Source organism: Nicotiana tomentosiformis, chromosome 7 (assembly GCF_000390325.3).
Source record: "Nicotiana tomentosiformis chromosome 7, ASM39032v3, whole genome shotgun sequence".
Taxonomy (NCBI): domain Eukaryota; kingdom Viridiplantae; phylum Streptophyta; class Magnoliopsida; order Solanales; family Solanaceae; genus Nicotiana; species Nicotiana tomentosiformis.
This window is the reverse complement of record NC_090818.1, coordinates 21877646-21884806: the sequence shown is the minus strand read 5'-3', so window position 1 is coordinate 21884806 and position 7161 is coordinate 21877646. Positions and strand designations below refer to the sequence as shown.

The 7161-nt window shown below is 36.1% G+C and overlaps 6 non-coding genes across 6 annotated transcripts; all 6 read left to right on the top strand.

Annotated features, from left to right (window-relative positions):
• The first annotated feature begins 4640 nt into the window (after positions 1 to 4640).
• Positions 4641 to 4797, top strand: LOC117273177 (small nucleolar RNA snoR134). Its single transcript, XR_004503137.1, has one exon. It is a non-coding gene; the product is annotated as a small nucleolar RNA snoR134 (small nucleolar RNA).
• A 128-nt stretch (positions 4798 to 4925) lies between these two features.
• LOC117273181 (small nucleolar RNA U36a) lies at positions 4926 to 5014 on the top strand. The gene has a single exon (XR_004503141.1). It is a non-coding gene; the product is annotated as a small nucleolar RNA U36a (small nucleolar RNA).
• A 109-nt stretch (positions 5015 to 5123) lies between these two features.
• On the top strand, positions 5124 to 5218 carry LOC117273176 (small nucleolar RNA Z223). Its single transcript, XR_004503136.1, has one exon. It is a non-coding gene; the product is annotated as a small nucleolar RNA Z223 (small nucleolar RNA).
• Positions 5219 to 5450: 232 nt separating this feature from the next.
• LOC117273178 (small nucleolar RNA Z278) lies at positions 5451 to 5568 on the top strand. The gene has a single exon (XR_004503138.1). It is a non-coding gene; the product is annotated as a small nucleolar RNA Z278 (small nucleolar RNA).
• A 108-nt stretch (positions 5569 to 5676) lies between these two features.
• LOC117273179 (small nucleolar RNA snoR97) lies at positions 5677 to 5785 on the top strand. The gene has a single exon (XR_004503139.1). It is a non-coding gene; the product is annotated as a small nucleolar RNA snoR97 (small nucleolar RNA).
• Positions 5786 to 5898: 113 nt separating this feature from the next.
• LOC117273180 (small nucleolar RNA snoR97) lies at positions 5899 to 6009 on the top strand. The gene has a single exon (XR_004503140.1). It is a non-coding gene; the product is annotated as a small nucleolar RNA snoR97 (small nucleolar RNA).
• The last annotated feature ends 1152 nt before the right edge of the window (positions 6010 to 7161 follow it).

Here is a 7161-nt window from a genome sequence, read left to right as displayed (position 1 = left end):
TACAAAAACAACAAGAGATCATCCTAGGTCACCTCACGCGGCAGGATAAGGTTATGATGGAATTGAAACAGGCACTATCGGGGGCTTCAAATAACGCGAATAAACGAGGCCCGGTTCCTCCCGGTGCTCCCGTGAATCAAACAATGCAGAGGGTCGATAACAACACCCCGAGGGGCAAAGTTGGCTTCAATGGGGCTGGGGGGAGCGGATCCGGGCCCAATAACGAAAATGATCCCTTCAAGAATAACCTCTTACGGTTTATGAAGGAAGTGAACGCCCGCATGGACCAAATCCCGGGAGCACCATCATTGCTGAAAGGTCAGGACTCAAAGAAGTACACTTCAGACCGTTAGGAGCATATTACCACCTGGCGGTGAAGATGAATGATTTAGCTCCTCACGAGATTGAATCTATTTTGCTGAAGAAATTTGGAGAGACTCTCACGAGGGGAGCCTAACGTGGTATTCGTTGTTACCAAAGCATTCCATGGATTCCTTTGAGATGCTCGCGAATTCTTTTATTAAGGCTCACGCCGAGGCCAGAAAAGTGCAGTCCCGAAAGGCTGACATATTCAGAATTGCACAAGGAGAATCCGAGTTGCTGCGAGAGTTCATTACCCTGTTCCAAAATGAGAGAATGTCACTCTCGGTTGTTCCGGATGAATGGATGGCCGAAGTACTCACCAAGGGTCTGAATCCGAGAAGTTTAGACTTTAGACGCTTCCCGAAAATTGAAGGAAAGCTTGCTTGAATTTCAAGCAACAACTTGGGCGGATGTCCATAATCGGTACGAGTCAAAGATAAGGATCGAAGATGATCAAGTTGGCTACTCGTCATCGCCAAAAGGACGGGAGAAGAACAAATAAAAATAAAAAGATGATTTTGACATGGACAGACGGTCTTCGAGGGGATGATTTTGCCCTACAAACGAGACCGAAGTCCGTGGCAGAGGCTTCCGGTTAGGAGACAGGTTCGCCACTGACAGAAGGACTGATCGCGGTCGCAACAATAGATCATTGAAGGACAAAGAAGCATCAGGTACGCGAGATCCTTCCTACCCCAGGTTATCATAATACAATTTCAACGTCAGTGTAGTAGAGTTGGTGTCATCCAAGAGAAACATCAAAGAAACACGATCCCCGAAGCCGATGAGATCTGATCCTGGCCAGAGGAATCTCAACTTGTGGTGTGAATACCACGGGACGAATGGCCACCGGACTGGGGACTGCCGACATCTCTAGGAAGAAGTGGCGATATTATTGAAGAATGGGCACCTCAGAGAATTCATAAGTGACCGGGCCAAGAACAACTATGGTCGCAACCGAGATAACGCAAAACCCTCAAAAGTAGGAGAAGATCATCCGCGCAAGACGATCAACATGATCTTCGGGGTGAATGAAATCAACGGGGTCACCTTATCGGCAACAAAAAAGATGAAAGTATCGATAACCCATAGTAAGAGACTCAAGGAAGTTGCTGAAGACGACATCACTTTCACGGAGGAAGACGCAGATGGATTATTGCTACCGCACAACGACGCATTGGTAATTTCTTTAAATGTGTTAGATTTAAAAATTAAACGTATTCAAATGAATCCAGGAAGTTTGGCCAATATCATACAATGGAGAGTATTAGAGCAATCTAAACTTATCGGAAGCATCATTCCGTCCGCAAAACTCCTCGCCGGATTCAACATTGCGAGCGTGACAACCCGAGGAGAGTTTTTGTTGCCCACGAACGCTGAAGGGGTGATGAAAATGACTCTTTTTGAAGTGGTGGATGGTGACAAGGGATATAATATTATTCTGGGAAGATCGTGGTTGCACGATATGAGAGTTGTACCGTCAACATATCATCAACTGCTGAAATGCCCAACGCCCGAAGGAATTAAACAGATAAGGGGCGATCAACTGGCGACGAGGGAAATGAATGCGATTTCGATCTCCAGTAGTAAAGGTAAGGAACATGCAGCATAGCAACTACAGGAATCGGCGCCCGCTCCCGAATCAAATAAAGTTAGCCCGGAGGTAGAGGCGTCAGAATCTTATCAGGTACCAAGGTATTTTCAAGCACCAGAAGAGACGAATGCAACAAAATTCACAGCGGAAGAGCTCGAGCAAGTTGCATTGTTTGAAGAGTTCTTATAAAGGAAATTCCACTTGGGGATAGGACTGCAGCCCGAGCTCAGGTCTAGCTTTATTGAATTTCTTAAATTTAATGCCGATTGTTTTGCTTGGTCGCATGCGGACATAAAAAATCCAAATCCATGCTATAATATATTAATAGCTTTATTGTCATTTTGTTAGATTTTTTCGTTATTGTTATGTCATACTTTATTTCAAGAACTTGTATGATGGATATTAGTAAATGAAGAAAGGCATGAGAAAAATGTCAAAAAAAACTAAAAGTGAAAATACCATTTTTAAAAGAAAAAATCGACTTAGGCTGAATTATGGACACTGAGATATATTTGAAGTGGGTGTAAGTTTTTCTTTTACAAACCACCTGAAATTTGTGGGTCGGATTGGAAATTTGAAATTCACAACTTGCAAATTATTAAGGATTTGCACCTTTGACTTTCATTGAGACCACTCTTTAAATTACATCTTCATTAGTCTAATAAGCTAAATTTTAAAAAATAGTTGGATGAATTTAACCATAAAAATTTAATCATAAGTTAATGCTTAAATTTTGGTGGGCAAAGTTATTCTATATTTATATCTGCAAAAGATAATAGATATTCGATAGAATAGATAGGGTGCACAAGCTAACCGAATACCACCATCATAAAAAAAAATAAAAAAAAGGTTAACTCATGACTTAATAGGAGGCGAAATTTAAATAGTAGCTTTAAAGAATAAATCATGATGGATGGACATTTTTAAGACCACCGTTTCAATTTTGACATGGTTAAGCAAAATCTTGAAAAAAATAGCATACAACCAAAATTTTGGTAAGTGCTCGTGGGGATCGCACTTAATAGAGATCTTAATTTTAATCATTCAGATCTCAGATATTAAGTGCGTTTGTTTTTAAAGCCTGAATCTTAATTATTCAAATCTTAATAATTAAGTGTGTTTATTTTTTAGCTTCACAACCACTTAATGAGTCTGAATGAGTCTATATAATTAAGATCTATAACATAGACTTAAAAATAAGATACTATCATCCATATTCATTATTAACTACCACCATACCACCCACCACTGCCATACTCACCCACCACCACCATCATCCTCAATCATAGCCGCCACTATTATCTACTACCACCACCCGCCATCCCCACCACTCTCACCACCATCATTCTCAACCACAACCAATACTCTTCCACCTCAACTACCACAACTATCCACCCCATCACCATCAATAACTATAGCTGGCACTGTCCATCATTATAAACTACCACCACCTTCCTCAATAACAACTATCACCACCCATCATTATTAACTATCACCACCCATCACCACCATCCTCAATAATAATCGCCATCACTGCAAATGACCACTAGCTACTACCCTGAACCACCACCGTCAACCAAAATTATCACCAACCACCGTCTCTAGTCGGCATTCACAAGCACCATCGTTAGCAGTCACCACCAGCAACTACTATATTTTAAAACACTATAGATTTTATTAATAGAATATTATATTAATTAGTATTTCATTTGAATTTTATGTTTATTAACTTTTAAATAAAGATAAATTTTATACATTCAGATGTTAAAAATCAAACTGTCTTAATTATTTAGTATTCAGATCTTCATACACATCTTAATATTCAGATGTGTATTCAGATTCAAATATCTTAATCTTAATACACATTTTGATATTCAGATATGTATTCAGATTTAGACGTATTAATCTTTAAAAATAAATAAATGAGGCCTTAGTAGACAATTATGGTGATGTCAAGTCTTTCGGCCGCAATACTGAATAATCCTAACAATTCGTTAGGTTTTGTGGCAGTGATCATCATATGAAAAATTCGATACTCCTGTTTCAAATTGGATGAGATGCTTTTTTTTAATCTGTTTCAAAATAAATTACACATTTATAAATTTAAAAATAATTTAATTTTAAACTCTTCATTTTACTCATTTTACCCTTAATAAGAAGTTTTTATAACCACACAAATGTCATGATCGCACAAAGCTTTTACCCCTTAAACTTTTAAGACCACAAATTTTAAAAATTTTTTTCTTTTTTATTAAATTCCGTAATGAGTCAAACTAACACATCTAAATTAAAACGGAGAGAATTGTAATTTTCAGGAGCGTTTTCCAAAATTTTAATTGGAGGTTATTTTCCCAATATTATTCTTATCGTGTCAAAATTTAAACGGCGGCACATCATAATCCTATTTGGTCAAATTACCCACTTTCAAATTTTAAGAAAAGTTATCCGTAACGCGTACTGGGCCTTCACCTCTCCGATCCAGATCCAGAATGGGAAAATAATTAGGGTTTTAGAGGCGCCGCTTCTGCTATAAAAGCCAAAACACTCAGCCTTATCAATATATGCTTCTTAACATAGCTCATCTCTGTTTCAATGGAATTCGAATAATTTTCCTTTTTTTCTCCATCTTTACACATGAATTTTTCTTCTTATATTTCTCATTCTATTTAAGCAGAAAATATAGTTGCACGTAGCCTCCCGGGCTCATCTGAGTTTATTAAAATAGTGAAGTTAGAAGCCCCAAAGCTCGTGCTAAACTTACCCGCCGCTAAGTGTTGCAGTTTAGCTCCTTTGTACCTTTTTTATCATGGCTAATCTGTGTCAAATCAACGGCTACATCCCTTCCAAAAGTTTTCGATCTATTTTTTTTGTCTTGAATTATTATATGCCTCTGCTTACGTTTAGCTTCTTTTATTTTGGTTGAATTTTTATATTTTAATTATAATATATGTATTTCATGCCTTAAGTTTGGCGATGATTAAAACGGATTTATCCGCGCTTCTGAGAGCAATCGGTGAAGCATAACAAAAAATTGGTTGAATTTCTTAATATGAGCCAAATTAATTCCCTTTTTACAAATTATTATTTGCCTATTGTTTTAAACATATCTTTTCATAATTATAAAATCAGCATCTGTACAGTTTTAGATCTTTTTTATTTTTACGTGTTTTGGCAGTGATGATATAAAATACAGCTTTAATGCCAGTTCTGCTTCTGATATACTGTGATTGATAGAGCTGTTTATATCCCTGAGTCTCTTAATTTTGTAAAGTAATTTTTTTATTTTATAAGTAAATCGATGAGGAGATCTGCAATTGCTGGATAGTATTTGAAAATGTAGTTAGCCTTGAGACCCTGTTTCAGGGAGAACCCCTTGAGGCTACTACAATTATCATGAAATTATTAAATTTCTCTGAGATTATGTAATTATTTCTTTTTATATACCATTATCTCTTGTTTGTAAAAACGAACCAATTTGTTCTGTAATTTTGCAGCCGATGATGTTTCAATCCAACTATGAGATGTAGTGAAGCCAAGGTCCCTGCTTTTTGCAGGGTGAACCTCCTTGGTTTTGCTACATTGCACATGATTAATACGAATTACACTGAGGCTTTAATTTAATTATTTTCATTTTGTTTGTTCTTTTATTTATTATGTATCTAAAGCCATTTATACGTATTTAATGAAGTGAATTGAGTTTAACTATACTCTTGCTCTTGAACATATAGTGGGGTTAGTGTCTGAAATAACTCATAAAGTTGGTGCTGTTTATCAGCTTCTTCTCTTGAATATTCAACGAGATTGGGGTTAAATCACATCACTACATATTTATCTGGTATACAAGAATACTTTTAATTGTATTAATTGTTTTTTGAAATTTGCCAGTGCAATCCACTACTATCTAGGTTCTTGAATTGAGTTTATCGAACTATATATCACCTTGCCTATTGATGGTAGTGAGTGTAAATGAAAACTCATAAAGTAGGTGCAGTCCATCACCTCCTATCTTGAATATTTCACTGAGATTGGAGTTAAATATCAGCACTACATATATTAATATTAGATAACTTTATCTTACATTTATTTAACTTTATAAGAACCACTTTAGTGAAAATTCATTTTCTTGAACCCGGTGTTAAATGAATTACTACAATCTTTAATAACTTTAAGGCAATTATGCATCTAGTTGATTTAGAGTGAAGCTGTGTAACCAATTTCTATTAGAAATAGTGTCACTCTATGGCAAGACAGAACACTTCCTTGCTGTTTGAACTGAACGCTTCCAATTCTAATTATAAGATCGACTAAAAACCTTTTTCTCTCGTAAAGTTATTGCAAGGTTTTTATTCCAGGTTGTAGCTGTACCTCCATATGTAAATAAATAGCTTGTTTTAGATCGGACTATCCTATATCTATAGTTCATCGAAGATATCTAAATATATGCTTAACATCATTTCAATGTCTTTCTAGTTGGGAAAGGACCGAATCTTGCTAATAAGCTTACTGCAAAAGTAATATCTGGTCTGAAATTATTGGCAAGATATATCAGTGCATTCTTTAGGGATTTTTATTAAAATTTCATTGTCCAACGAGCCATTTAATTCGGATGTGACAACATTTATTAATTGCATATCAAGCTTTTCATGGGCTGCCAAATTTATTCATCTATCATACGAGAATATATCTCTATATAATCAATACCAAGCCTTATATCTTACGACTTCACCTTTCTTTATCTATATTATTCGACAAATTTTGGCTCAAGATCCTCATCTTGTTGCATCACTTCAACTGCAACATTATATGCAAAACTATTGTCAACACCAATATTATTTCGGTTCCCTCTTTTTCCTGTAGAGACATAACTTATTAAATTTTTTTTATTTTCATCATTTTCAAGTACTTGAACCTCCCGTGAGGTGCATAGGCCTTAAATGATCTGTAAGACCATAAAATACTTGAATGGTCCACATGGAGGGTGTATAGACCTTAATAGATAGGCCAACATTAATCACCCTGTATTTAGTTCAATCCAAACTTTAACTGTTGATGGTTTAATAACCAATTTTTCTTGAGAACAAGGAGCACAAGAGAATTTCTTAAATCGAAGAATCTTCTTATTCTTTAATGTGTGCCCGTTTGAATTCTCTATTTTTCTGTTCATCATGTTAGAACCGGGATGGCCTAACCTTTTATTTACTATG